This window comes from Equus quagga, chromosome 13 (genome assembly GCF_021613505.1).
Source record: "Equus quagga isolate Etosha38 chromosome 13, UCLA_HA_Equagga_1.0, whole genome shotgun sequence".
NCBI lineage: Eukaryota > Metazoa > Chordata > Mammalia > Perissodactyla > Equidae > Equus > Equus quagga.
Genome location: NC_060279.1, coordinates 11731287 through 11743495, shown reverse-complemented (window position 1 = coordinate 11743495; position 12209 = coordinate 11731287). Strand labels below are relative to the sequence as shown.

The 12209-nt window shown below is 39.9% G+C and overlaps 1 pseudogene; it reads left to right on the top strand.

The window, feature by feature from the left end:
- Positions 1–10869: 10869 nt before the first annotated feature.
- Positions 10870–11216, top strand: LOC124251550 (small nuclear ribonucleoprotein Sm D2-like; annotated as a pseudogene).
- The last annotated feature ends 993 nt before the right edge of the window (positions 11217–12209 follow it).

Sequence of the window (12209 nt, the reverse complement as noted above, 5' to 3'; positions counted from 1 at the left end):
GGTTTATGCAACAGGTACATGTCGTTTGTCCTGTGGATGAGTCACTGGTCTGAGAAATCTGTTTAGGTTCAGCAGGAAGTCCATGAACAGGCTGCAGCTTAATTGTCCTTCTACCGTGGCTGCTCCCATTGTGAGCTTGGGGCTCTTTATTTTCTAAAAGTCTGAGCAATCACATCCTCTCAGATGAGATCATGTAAGGACTGTATTGCTGACCCATCCAACCAGAATGACCTTTTTTTGTATAAGTTTCAGGGATACAACTCTATATTTCGATCTGTGTGTGCTACAAAATGATCACCACTCTAAGTCTAGTTACCATCCATCACCATACAGTTGAGCCCTTCACCCATTTCACCCACCCCTCTACCCCCTTCCTTTCTGGTAACCAGTAATCTGTTTTCTGTATCTATAAGTTTGTTTTTGTTTAATTTTGTTTGTTTGGTTTGGTTTTTTAGATTCCACTTACACGTGGAATCGTATGGTATTAGGCTTTCTCTGTCTGACTTATTTCACTTAGCATAATACCTTCAAGGTCCATCCATGTTGTTGCAAATGGCAAGATTTTATCCATTTTTATGGCTGAGTAGTACTCCACTGCTTTTATATATATCTATATATATACCACATCTTCTTTATCCATTCATCCATTGATGGAAACTTAGTTTCCATATCTTGGCTGTTGCAAATAATGCTGCAGTGAGCATACGGGTGCATGTATCTTTTTGAATTAGTGTTTTTGTCTTCTTCAGATATATATCCAAAAGTGTAATTGATGAGTCATATGGTAGTTCTATTTTTAATTTTGGGGGGAACCTCCATACTGTTTTTCATAGTGGCTGCACCAATTTACATTCCCACCAACCTTGCACAAGAGTGCCCTTTTCTCCATATCCTCACCAATATTTGTTGTTTATTTCTTGCCCTTTTGATAATAGCCATTCTGACAGGTCAGAATGACCTTTTATAGTTTCTGGCTATCAAACTCCCACCTCAGGACACCCAAGCATCCCCTCCTCTGAGAAGCCATCCCCCTTAACCTTGTCAGAACTAATCACTCCTTACTTTGGGTCGCCAAAGAATACCTCAGTTCTACTAACATTTACAAATCCCTCTCCCCCAGTGATAATGCTGATGATATTTGCTAACAGCTGTTGAGGACTTTCCAAGTACCAAATATGGTGCTCAATGTTTTATGGGCAGTGTTAATCCTACGAGGTGTATATTCTTATTCTCCCCATTTTATTGATGATGAAACTGAAGTTTAGTGAATATTGTGAATATCTTGCCCATGGTCACATAGCTGGTAAAACAAGACTAGGACCAAGGCAATCGGACTCCAGAGCCCCCTCATTCTTTTTCACTGTTGTCTCTTCAACAACGCTTGGTACACATTAAGAGCTCAATAAATATTTGCACAGTGAATAAGAATTATTTCGATGGGATGGAGGCGTATACCTGACCAGTGGAGCCAATCTGGAATGGGCAAACCCTACAGCAGACAGACATCAGAGGGAGAGGCTCTCCACAGTCTGTCATCTTTGTCACTGTATTCCCACTGAGCTTCCTCTTTGGTCCTAGTCATGCCCAAGATTTGACACAAAATCCAAGATTTCCTTGAAACAGATTCAACCTATGAAGAAGGCTCATCAAGCCATGCTGTGGCTGCATCCCACATACAAGATATGAAGGAAGATTAGCACAGATTTAGCTCAGCAAGTCTTCCTCACCAAAAAAAAAAAAAAAAAGCAAAACCACAATGTCTTTCAACATTCTTTATTGTTTAGATCTCCTGGATACAAATTCTCTCAGCTTTTGTTTGTCTGAAAAGTCATTATTTCACCTCCATTTATTTGAAAGAAATGTTCGCTTGATTTAGAATTCTGGTGTGACAGGGTGCTTTTCTTTGCTGGCTTTTCTTGTTCTGTTTTTATTTTTGTTTTTAGTCTCAGCACTTTAAAGATGTTGTTCCATGTCTTCTGGTTTGTATAGTTTCAGGTGAGAAAACTGTGGTGATTTTTATCACCATATTCCTCAATCCATAGCACTTGATTTTTCCCCTCTGGCTGATTTTTAAGATTTTCTCTCTATAAGTGGTTTTTACCAATTTGTTTATGATGTGTCTTAATTTGTTTTTCTTTGTGTTTTTACCCTGCTTGAAATTCCTTGACCTTCCCAGACCTGTGGGCTTCCAGTTTTTGTCAAATTTAGAATATTTCGGCCATTATGTCTTCAAATATTTCTCTATCCTCCCTCATTCTTCTGGAACACCAGTTACATATATGCTAGGCTGCTTGAATTTTTTTCCCAAAGTTCCTGAGGCTCTGTTCATTTTTTTTTCCAGTTTTTTTCTCTGTATACTTCATTTTGGATAGTTTTCATGGTTATGATTTCAAATTCACTATTTTTTTTCTCCTGCAATGTTTAATCTGTTATAAATTCCACACAGTGCTTTTTCATTTCGATTTGTGTGTGTGTGTGTCACTGAGCTAACATCTGTGCCAATATTCCTCTATTTTATATGGGTTTCTGCCACAGCATGGCTTGATGAGCAGTGCTAGATCCACGCCCGGGATCCGAAGCTGCAGACCCCAGGTTGCCAAAGCGGAGCACGCAAAATTAACCGCTATCCCACCAGGCCAGCCACTGGAATATTTCATTTTTTACAACTAGAGTTTCTGTTCCTCTAGATATATTCCATTTTTATCCTCATTATATTCATATTTTTCTTTATGTACTTACCCATATTTATCATTGCTGCTTGAAAATAATTGTTAATTCCATCATCTCTGTCATTTCTGATATGCTTCTTTTGACTTATTTTTCTACTGGATATGAATCATATTTTCCTGTTTTCACATGATTCATAGTTTTTTATTGAATGCTGAACTTCATTAATTTTACATTGTGGAATGCTGGATTTGTGGTCCTCCTTTAAAGAATGATGTACTTTGTTCTGACAGAGACTTACATTACTTGAAGATCAACCTGATCTTTTTGAAGATTGTGCTTGTTTTGTGTGTGTGTGTGTGAGGAAGATTGGCCCTGAGCTAGCACCCATTGCCGATCTTGCTCTGTTTTGTATGTGGGATGCTGCCACAACGTGGCTTGATGAGCTGTATGTAGGTCCACACGCAGGATCCAAACCGGCCAGCCCCAGGCCGCCAAAGTGAAACATAGGAACTTTAACCAGTCCACCACCGGGCTGGCCCCTTGAAGGTTGTTTTTAAGCTTTGTAAAGTGAGTCTTGGGTAGCCTTTACTCTATGGCTAGTTTAACCCCACTATTAAGGCATGACCCCTCTGAGGTCTCCAGCAAATGCCCCAAGTTTTCAACAAGGACTCTCCACTCTAGCTGCTCGGAACGTGAATATCTCCCAGCCCTGTATGAGCTACAACTTTATCATTTTTTGCCCAGCCTTGGGGCATTTCTCCCTACACGTGTACAGTTAAGTATTCAACCACTGACTCAAGAGAATCCCTATGAAATTTTTGATCCTCTTTTCCTGTGCAACTCCCTCCTCTCCAATACTCTGTCCTGATATTTCCAGTCACCTCAACCTTGCTGAACTCCAGTGTCTATCTCTGCAACCTAGAAATTCTGCAATGCCCTGTTTGGGATACCCCTCTGTGGTGAGGAAAGTGCCTCCAGGCATAAAGTTGGGCAATCTTAGGTTCACCTCACTGGTTTCTCTATTTCAGAAATCACAGTCCTGTGATGCCTGTTTTCCAATATCCAAAACAATTGCCTCACATATTTTGTTCTGTTTTTTAGATTTTTATTGTGGGAAGGGAAGTCTGAACCCAGTTACTCCATCATGGCCAGAAGCAGACTTTGTCCTCGATATGTTTTTGTTTGTTTTTAAGGCAAAAAAATATTGATTACTTTGATCTAGAGATGAATAGCCTTTGAAGGGTTAAAATAAAATGAAAATAGGATAAAATGAATAAATATGATGAAAATGTTAAAAATCTCAAGGAGTACTGTGTTGTATTATTTATTAGTGGGATTTTTGGTCATTTGACTTAATGAATTGGGGAGGAAGGAATTAGAAAAGACAGGGTCACTGGGAGGCCATTTTACAATCAGAAGGACTATTTTATTGAAAATGTTCACATTCTTTGTTCCTTGGTTTGCTCCCTGTATCAGGCAGGATAGGCTAGATCATTCTGTGGCTCCAAGTGACTTCCTGATAGCAGTTATTTCTTCTCACTCGTGGTACCCATCCATTATGAGTGGGTTACAGGGTGCAGCTCTATCCCATGTCATCTTCATTCCATAACCCAACAGAAGGGGTGATACCCATTTGGGACTTAAACAGTTTTTACCACAGAGGGGAAAGATATATGGCAAATTATAAGATGGCCCTTACAGCTTCTGCCTTGGAGATGAGACATTTCCAATATTGCATTGTCCAAAACAAGTTACATGGCCAGGCATTACTTCAACAAGCCAGGATATAAAATCCTTCCACAGGGAAGACACCATAGGAAAAAATTAAAATATTTCATAAACATTAATACAATCTACTGTACTCCTATACATAGCATCTTCTTTTCTGTCTTGGATTAGCTCCTAGCGAAAAGCTTGACCCCTCAGGAAATGTAGGTAAGCATTGGAACATGACTTCCATCCTGGAGCTGCACCTAGGCTGTGCTTAAATGACTACTATGAGCCATTTAAAGGACAAAGGGAATCTATATCTGCTGATATGTGGAAACCTCCAAAACATATTGTTAAGTGAACAAAAGTAAGATTCAGACTAGTATTTATGATATACTTTCATTTGTGTAAAGAGAAGAATATATTTATATACCTGCAAGTATTTGCATAGAAATAGTCTAAAAGAATGCATAGGAAATGGATGCACCTAAAGTAATATTCAGGAAAATATTTCCCTGGAACAGACCATAGGGCTCTAGAGCTAGAGACATATTCTTATCTTACCCCTTTTTGTGCCGTTTAAATTTTGTCATAGGTATTTATTATTTTCCCAATGACTTCTTAAGAATTATCTCCTTAGGATACACTGAAGATTCTGATGCCAGTCAACCAATTTCCCCAGCAATATTCCAGAGTATCATCAAGGGTAAAGATATGGTACCACATTCCAGAAAGACCCTAACAGAGATCAGAGAATCAATCGATGATGAGCTCCCAGACCCACTCAGGAAATCCTTCACAATTTCCAGAGATCAAGCTGAAGAAAAGAGAAAAATATGAAATGCAACTTTCAGGTTACTTCCTTAGGTCCTGACATTGATGCTGTGGTTTTTCATTCCACGCAGATGAGAGATATTTAGTTCATGATACACTGACCCCAGAAATCAAACAGAGTATAATGCTTGTTTGTGCAGCTCCTGTCCTGCCATATTTTTCTCCCTCACAAACTGCCATTGAGGGCCAGCTCAGGTGGCCTAGTTGTTAAGTTCAGCACACTCCACATCGGCAGCCCAGGTTCGGTTCCCGGGCAGGGACCTATACCACTCATCAGTGGCCATGCTGTGGCAGCAACCCACATACAAAATAGAGGAAGGTGAGCACAGATGTTAGCTCAGGGAAAATCTTCCTCAGCAAAATAGGAAGATTGGCAACAGATGTCAGCTCAGGGGGAATCTCCCTCAGTAAAAAACAAAAACAAAAACAGGGTGCCAGCTCTGTGGCGTAGGGAGTAAATTCTATGCACTCCACTTCGACGGCCCAGGTTCCCGGGTTCAGATCCTGGGCATGGACCTACACTGCTGGTCAGCATGCTGTGGTGGCCACCCACATACAGTGTAGCAGAAGACTGACACAGATGTTAGCTCGGGGAAAATCTTCCTCAGCAAGAAAAAACAAAAACAAAAAAACCTGCCACTGATAAGCTACTCCAGCTCCTTATCTGAAGAGGCATTCTGCAGCATCTGCCTTCTGAGACTGAGAGCATGGAAATAACTTTCCAGAAGGCCTGTGCCTAGACCTTACAATGAACAGACACTACTCTCCCAAGAATTCCTCACTTCGCAGTATTGAAATAGTGGCCCCTTTAGTCAAGAACAAGGTCAACTTCACGCTAGAATAATGAACATATTGACTAAGAAGCTCTTCTTCTCATTGTGAAAGTCGGGACGTTTCGCAGTTACCCCTATGGCTAAGTTTTAAAAATTTTCATGATACTAACTAAGCATCTCTTGAAATTCTTTCTCTATGTATATTCATGTGGGGAATAGAAAGATGGTCACCCAAAGATGCCTATGTCCTAGTCCTTGGGTACGTGAATATGTTATGTTACATGACAAATTATGGAAACAAATTATGTTAAGGCTGCAAATGGAATTAAGTTTGCTGATCAGCCAATATTAAAATAGGGATATTATCCTGGATTATCCAGGTGGACCCGGTGTAATCAAAGACTTCTCCAAAGTGGAAGTGGGAGGCAGAGGAAGAGTTAGTGTCGGAGTGATACAACGTGAGAAAGACCTGACCAGCCATTGCTGGCTTTGAAGATGAAAGAGAACTACAAGCCAAGGAATGTGGGCAGCCTCTAGAAGCTGGAAAAGACAAGGAAATGGGTTCTTCCCTAGAGCCTCCAAAAGGAACACATCCTGCTAACACCTTGATTTCAGCCCAGTGTAACTCCGTGAGACTTGCACTAAACTTCTGACCTATAGAACGGAGGGTAATAAATTTGTGTTGTTTTAAGCCACTAAGTTTGTGGCAATTTGTTATGGCAGCAATAGAAAACTAATACAATATGTTTACTCCCCCGTGTTTAGCCATATAGAGCACTGGAGTCTTGTACTCAGGACATAAGCCAATTTTATTGACAAGCCTGGAAGAGAAATTTGAGACACAGACTCTGTAGACACTTGATTACATTGAACCACTTTTTCTCAAAGCAACTGAATGTGAGAAAGCCTTTTGGTAATTAAGCCACACAATTAACTTTGGAAGACTGAAGAATGGGCCATGCTTCAATTGGATGTTACATAAGTTGTTTGAAAGAAAAACAACTTAGTCTGTGATGCCGTGCACAAGCCTTCTACCGGGCTTGTCTATCTTTTATTTGGTGGTTTATGTGGTGTTGTCCTAGTGCCTTACTCACCCCACCTGAAATATATCTAAGGATTTGTTTTTTTGGTTTGTTTTTTTTTTAAAGATTTTATTTTTTTCCTTTTTCTCCCCAAAGCCCCCCGGTACATAGTTGTATATTCTTCATTGTGGGTCCTTCCAGTTGTGGCATGTGGGACACTGCCTCAGCCTGGTTTGAGGAGCAGTGCCATGTCGGCGCCCAGGATTCGAACCAACAAAAAACTGGGCCACCTGCAGCGGAGCGCGCGAACTTAACCATTCGGCCACGGGCCCAGCCCCTAAGGATTTGATTTTTACTTGAAAGCTTGACCAGATACAATATCTATTTCATTGAGAGTGGAGCAGGGTAAAGGTGAGGAGACTATTAAGAATAATACAAACAGCTTATTTAGCATAACTCAACAAAAAACTTTTTCCAAGAAAAAATTAATCAATAATTTACCATATTGATTATCTTAACCTTTTCAGGGAAAGCGTAAGTACATAAGAATGGCTGAGGATACAACTAAATCCCTTTCTATTCTCATAGCTATGTAGTAGTTGCTTGTACCACATCAAATGTCAGACATGGACTTTCACTAATATCATTTAAGTTTAGGGAAACATGGACAAGAACCTTGTCTGAAGCATCATCACTTTGTTCTAATGCTCTCAAACAAATGGTTAGACTTCTGAAAGGATGGTGCAGACAGCTAGTATGTCTTGAGTCAGATGTTTGAAGAAAAGAGATTAATAAAACTTAACATGGTTTCTTTATTGCTTAATAGGATATCCCTACATTCAACAATAAGTGTTAGTCTTGCTTATGTTTTAAAACAGCTACATCCAGACTTAACAGAGAACTTCCACCAGAATTTATTCTTTATGCTCGTCTGTGTTCATCACTTGTTCACTCATTTATTCCACAAAAGATTGCCTTTGTTAGCAAATGTGAAGCTGGACCACAGTGCATTAATTTTATAAATGAGATGTTGGCGTCACTATCACAAAAGGTTCAGAGGGAGGCTGAAGAGTGTGGCATTACCGTGGTGACCTGCTGGGATGGTGAGCACCCCAGGGGCCATGGACCACAGAAAAACCATTAGAAAGCTCTCCTCCAGGGACATGTTGTTGTTTTTTACTCAACCACTTAAGGAATGATCAGAGCCACAAAGTCAAGGAAGCAATCACTCTTCTCTGACTATTACAAAGAATGAAATGAAGTCTCTGGGCTCCTCTACAACCATTTGTACAGACATAACCTCGAGAAAGGCTTCCCCATCTCTGCCTGGAAAATTACATTAGCAAGAAAGAAAAGGTTTCACAAATGCCAAGGGGTACACTAGTTCATTATTAGCTTATTTGCTCCTGTTTTAAGTTCCTGTAGTTTTGTTTTTCATCCATTTGGACAGAGATGAGGATGTGATTTCGGGGTTTGGAGAAGAGTGGCCCCAGGGACAGAGATGGGGATGAAGGAGAAAAGGGACAGCTTCACATAGAAGGATTTTGCAGCAATCATAGATTTCCTTACAAAGAGCTCTCATTCCTTGTTTGTTTGTAATTACCACTCAAAATAATAGAAACAGATTGTTAGCAGGGATAACTGAAAAATAGAAAGATATTTATTAGAAGCCACATTAAAACTAATATTTTAGAGATGATAAAACTGTGAGAAAAGACTTTTCCATCAACTCTGGGAATTTGCTGCTACTACTTCTGTGCTTTACTTTTGGATTCAGTCTTATGAATGGGTGTGTATTTCTTTACTATATGTTTTATAACATATATGTTATAAAATATAATATTTTACACTTAACATCTGGAAATTAGAAAGGTTGACAATAGCCAGTTAATGCTAACCCAGCAGCCTTCCAAATACTAATATACTATAAAGGAAAAGTAATTTGTTCAGACTATTAGAAAATAAAGCACATATTAGTCAATATTTTAAATGAGCTGCCTCAGGATGATTTGTCATGGACATGTAGGCATTAGCCAATTGATATTGCTGATGTCAACAGTAACTATGGTTTATGTACATGTATATTGCATACATAGGTTAGACAAAATTGGTATAGAGTCATTAACAAAGGTTAATTACAGTAAGAACTGGTTATATTTAGTTTATTGCACGGCTACAGAATGTATCTAATCTCAGCCAGAAATTTTCTAAATTCATGTTGTTGGTCAAAAGAGATTTGAGATAAATAGGTACAAGTTGCAATTACTATTGTAAGACAGTATAAACCTCATAAATCAGGTGTGAACTAAGTCATTAGGTTAGGAATATATGACCACATATTTAGAGGTATAAATTTTCTTTAAAACTTAACTTATGGTGAAAAAGCGGTTGAAAATAAAACATGTAAGGAAACTGAAAATTTTTTTCTTTTTGTATCCTTTCAGATCTAAAGTCACTTTTTCCTTTTGTTTAGGAATACAAAAATATACTACGCTTAATTCGGTTTGTCCTTAAAACCATTGTTTTTCTTATTTTTGAAATATAAATACCTGGAATTGAAAGGACATATAGGAAATTTTTCCAATTTGGGGGAGTTGGAGGAAAAACAGAATATCTGGAAAATTATCCTATTTTTACTGAATTAACAAAACCTCACAACTTTCTCCATACATATACGTATTTCTAAATGTGAAAATTTTCAAGTGTCACCTTTCCCTTGACTTGAGTACATTTATCCATGTGCATCTAAACACACACACTCATTTATCTTCAGATTCTTATTTCTGATTAAATTGCAAAGGGGTGTAAACATTTCAACCCTAGAGCAGTGTGTTCTCATTTATTATTGAAAGAACATGGTGCTCTCCAAACACGTCCATCCATACACACAGAGGGACACAGCACGGACTCAGACCCAGGGAAATGTTGCAAGCATTTGCTCAGTTACCACGAGCTGGGAGAGGGACAGAAACCTACTCACAGACCCAAAAGGTTATTATGCACAAAATATATTAAAGCCTGACTGGGCCAATTGTCCAGAAGGATGGAGTGCGATAAGGCCAACGTTAGGCAAGTTCTCGTCTTCACAGCGGGTCTTTTTAGCCTCAGCACCTGTTTCTGTGAATTGGAGAGGGGAGCATTAGGGAAGAGAGCTGATGGAGGAGCTGTCCACCCTTGTCTCCCCTCCCCAGCTGAGAGCCAGATCTGGGCTAAAAGTCAAATGTCGGGGATTCTAAGTACTCCACAGAAGTAGAGATCAGAGCAATCAAAACAACCCTGTCCTTTTCTTCACTAAGATCTGTTTAAATGTATGTCTTCTGGCCCAAGGATGAGCTCAAAACCACTAGCGCAAAATGTGTGTGATAAATTGCCTTGCAGTTTTTTAGTCTTTAGAATAAGTATGAGGCAGAATCCTGAATATGCAAAGATTAAGTTGTTATCTATTCTGACGCCATGGCATGACTAGCCACCTACCCTGAAATTCTAATCAATTAAATTTAACCATTATTTACTGTTAATTTACTATTCTTTAAATACAAGCCTTAATAAGATATAGCTGAAGTCAATTTAGTACATAATTATTGCTCCAAAACATATAATTCCAAACTGATCGCTGTGGACTAGAAATCATAGGAAATTTACGGTCCCTCCTAGTGAGAAACCAGTTTCTCATTCGGCCAGGTAGTCATTTGTTCTTGCATGCAGTCATGCATCTATGAGTCATCTAATACACTAGGTAAGATTTTTTTTGCTTGGTTGCCAGCTAGAGAAAGGCAATTTAAATTAGCATGAGACTCTTTCTAGAGGCAGAAGCAACACGGACGAGATAGTAGTGACCCCAGAGCGCAGCCACCATCACCATGAGCGTCCTCAACAAGCGAAAGAGTGAGATGACCCCAGAGGAGCTGCAGAAGCAGGAGGAAGAGGAGTTTACCACAGGTCCACCCTCCGTGCTCACACCGTCGGTTAAGAACAACACCCAAGTTCTCATCAACTGCTGCACCGAGAAGCTCCTGGGCCGTATGAAGGCCTTTGACAGGCACTACAATGTGGTGCTGCAAAACGTGAGGGAGATGTGGACCCAGGTCCCCAAGAGCAGCAAGGATAGGAAGTCCAAGCCAGTCAACAAGGATGGCTCCATCTCCAAGATGTTCCTATGTGGGACTCTATCATGGTCCTGTGAAACCCACTCACTGCTGGCAAGTAGGGGCCCCCTCCCCACCATCAGAAATCACTCCCCTGTTTGGCAAAGACCTGTCTTTAGTGATGAAAATAGTAAAGTCCTGTGTTTTATCTTAATAAATAAATAGAAAAAAATTTCAAAGGAAGAAAAGATGAAAGGAGAGAAGTGAAAAAGGAGGGGAAGAAGGGGGCAGAGATGGAGGGAGTGAAAGAAGGGAAAAGAACACACTGGATTAAAAAAACAAAATGTGGAAAGGACAACCTTAGAGATGACTAGAACCAAGGACTTCAGTGATGCTACCTGGGATTTTTTCTTGTGATGCTCTCTCTGCTGCTCTCTGTGTGGTCGTTTCTTTCTGACCAGCATTTCCAACCGGGATGGAGGCTGGCCACCTGAAGCTTCAGATTTATATCCTTACAATCTCAGAAACCAAAATTTCCAGCTCTGGTTAGAAAAATCCGAGGAAAAATCTCTTATTGTCCTGGCTTGAATCTCTGTGCCCACCCTGAATATCTGTAGCCAAGGTCTCATAAGCAGTCAGCAACTCCCAGAGTGGAGCATGTCAGGGAGCAGTTCCCAGAGAAGAGGAGAGTGCCGTGTCCAGGAAAAAGATGCTATGCAAACAAAACAGAAAATGCCCACCCTTCCCATTCAACCTATGATGATTACCAGATTCTGAAGACACCTATAATTGACAAATTGGAAAAGATCGTAGAAGTCCATGGTTCCAGCTTTCCACCACTGTGTTCAGTTCTGGGTACCATGTTTTTAAAGGGGCCTAGACAAATTAAAGTAGCGTCCAGAGGAGTGATGGCATTAGAAACTATACCATACAAGTTATGGTTAAAGGAACTGAAACTTAGTACCTTACAAAAAGGAAGACTAAAGACATGTAGAGGAAAAAGGACATCTCTTTCATGTAGAGGAGGGAACATATTTACTCTGTGCTGCCTAATTCTGGGGGTCACAAATGTGCCTACAGGATTCAGAAAGGAAACAAGGGAACGAAGCTAGCCA